The following is a 2,955-nucleotide window of genomic DNA, read 5'->3' as shown; positions in this document are numbered from 1 at the left end:
GTGAAGTAGCATGGGTCTTTGGGAGGGCCCAAAAGGCAATGCTCCAACAGCAGGCAAAGTGAAATTCTGTCTCGTCTACTGCAGCTGTTCTGCCTCTGGATAAATTGAAAAACTGCAGCTGTTCCCTGGCTGGAGCAAAACCATCTGTGCTCCAGACCACACTGGTCTCTAACAAGTGCTAAAAAGCAAGAAGTGGCAGAATACAAACCAGACAGAGAGAACAGATTTCAGTAGAAAATTTAGACTTAAAAATACTTATTGTCTTGGTTCCCTTCCCTCAATCAGCCAGGGATGGTTTGCTACATTTTATTTCTCTGTAGCCACCCCTGGAAAAGCAAACACCAGTTTGACCCATTGCAGCACGAGTCCAGCAATTGGGTTTGTGACTCTGATGAGGAATAGGAGTCCATCTGCAATGTAAGCAGCCAAGGCCAACACTTTCTCGAAGCAACCACCAATTTAGGTTTTTTAAATTGCAACCTCTCGGCATGTCTTTGTCTGAAGACAGTTGCCTAAACCCATCAAACTCAGTGGAAAATAGAGGTCCCTTAACAAAGCCACTGTCTTTCACTATTTTTGTCTTGATGCCTGTGAGAAATGAGCTGGTTAACAGCTGGGGGAGAGTTGAGGAGAAGGTTTTGGAGGAACTGGAAGCACTAAACAACTATTACAGCGCTGATTTACACCATGGCTGAGAGGAAAACTGACAGCTGCCTTTCAACAGACAGCATGTTTACCGTACTGCTGCTGCCATGTGGGAGAGCAGCTGCCAGGGCAGTCGGGCTGGTAGCAGTCTCAGCAGAAATCCAGCATTTCGAAGGAGCCTTCACTCCATCTGGGCATGAATAGGCAGCTGTGTGCTCATGTGAGAGTGTAGGGATAGAACAATTTTGCAACGGTACCTAAAATCATCTTTGACAATGCCACCAGTGTCCCTCAAAGAGCTGCACATTCAACAAGGTGACTCTCTCAGGAATAATTTTTCCCCCCTCAGAAGAAATCTCATAAAACTCACCCCTGGCCCTTGCAGCATAAATCAACATCGGAGTGCTCTTTTGCAAGAAAATGCGATTTTGTGCAAAAATGTGAACACTTCCACTTCCCAGGCACAGAGAAGCTGCTAGCTGTGAATTCTCTGCCTTGATTTCCCCGCTGCCCGGAAAGCTATCCAGGGCAACAGCAATTCTCGTGCTCTGTGCTTCCTTTGGCTCAGAATCAGCATTAGTGTGCTTTTTGGTGAGAAAACGCGATTTCCTGCAAAAATGTGAACACTTCCACTGTCACCAAAAACCAGGGTAAAAACTTATCAACACCAATGTGATGTAGATAAGCAGACACTTCTTTATTAACGGCCGGATGTGTAGGGGAGTGCTCTCACCAACAACACATACCAGGCACCAGAATCATACACTTTATATAGAACTAACTCATACATATTCATTAAATATTCATACATAAACATACAATTTCCAAGAAATAATTAACATATTCTCCTCCTCTTTCCAATTCTGTACAGTAGAGGTTAGAAATGTCTAGAAATGGGTCTGGGGTGTAATGTGAGTAGGTGGTCCATGAGTCAGTGGTCGCGATCTCCCCCTGCCAGAATTACCTTTTGCTAAAGTTCACGGTTTCTTGGCAGCTACTTGCAGGTTGTTACAGTCACTTCCCACAGTTTCCATAATCCTAGACCTTGACAACTACTTGCGTTCTTCTAGTCCTATGTATGAGTCATAAATCAGTTTACAAATCATCAAGTGGTTTTTTACCTAGGTTCTTGCGGGAGAGCTGAGCACACACACGACCAATGTGATCAAGCAATGCACGTTTATTACAACTAAGTAAACCCTTTTATAATGTTCTCCCACACACATAACATGCAGTACAAGTCCTCAAGATCGGAGAGTTAACTTAGTCTGCGCTTTAAACCTTCTTATGATTGGATTAAAAGTGTCACATCAGCCTTGCCAGGCTTCCTGCCTTGTGTAACTTCCTCTTCCATCCCAAACCCTTCTGGGAGGTGGTTGTCTCCTCGAGTTTCTCCCCTCTCATTCAGGGTTACATCCTTATAACATTCTTGCTCAGGCTGAGGCATTTATCAGACTTGTTCTCACACAGGATTGCTCACATGTCTATTCTCTCACAGAAAGTCCTCTTGAATCCTAACATATCCCTGGTTCTGGTTTTGAGCAATCCGAATATCTTGCAGGCCCTTTTGTACTGAATGTCTAATACAAGAAACTAAGCATGGCAAAATAACAGCAAGCATGATAACTACAATAATTACAGTTCCCCTATGTAACAACTCTTTCAACTATCCTGTGATTCACAATGAAGCAAACACTTCTGATAAGGGTGATGTTACAACAGTTAACGTCTTCATGTTATTTTTCAGTTTTCTCAGATTCTTATAGGTAGATACCAAATGATCAGAAAAAATTCATACAGCATATTCCTTCAAATTCTTCACACCCATGGTTGTTGCCCTGCATAGCTTTCCGGGCAGCGGGTAAAACCAGGCAGAGAATTCCCGGCTAGCAGCTTCTGTCTGCCTGGGAAGTGCAAATGTACAAGATTTTGGCCGAAAACACATTTTCCGAGGAAAAGCACACCAAGGCTCATTCTGAGAAAAAGCAAGCACGGAGGACGAGAATCGCTGTTGCCCTGCATAGCTTTCCAGGCAGCGGGCAAAACCAGGCAGAGAATTCCCGGCTAGCAGCTTCTCTGTGCCTGGGAAGTGCAAACGTACACGTTTTCAGCCAAAAACTCATTTTTGCAGCGAAAAGTGCACCAAGGCTCATTCTGAGCCAAAGCAAGCTCGGAGGACGAGAATCGATTTTGCCCTGCATGGCTTTCCGGGCAGCGGGTAAAATCAGGCAGAAATTTCCCGGCTAGCAGCTTCTCTGTGCCTGGGAAGTGCAAATGTACACGTTTTTGGCCAAAAACGCGTTTTCCGGC

Source organism: Athene cunicularia (assembly GCF_003259725.1).
Source record: "Athene cunicularia isolate RWA chromosome 3 unlocalized genomic scaffold, athCun1 chr3_part1, whole genome shotgun sequence".
NCBI lineage: Eukaryota > Metazoa > Chordata > Aves > Strigiformes > Strigidae > Athene > Athene cunicularia.
Note: the sequence above shows the minus strand (reverse complement) of the source record.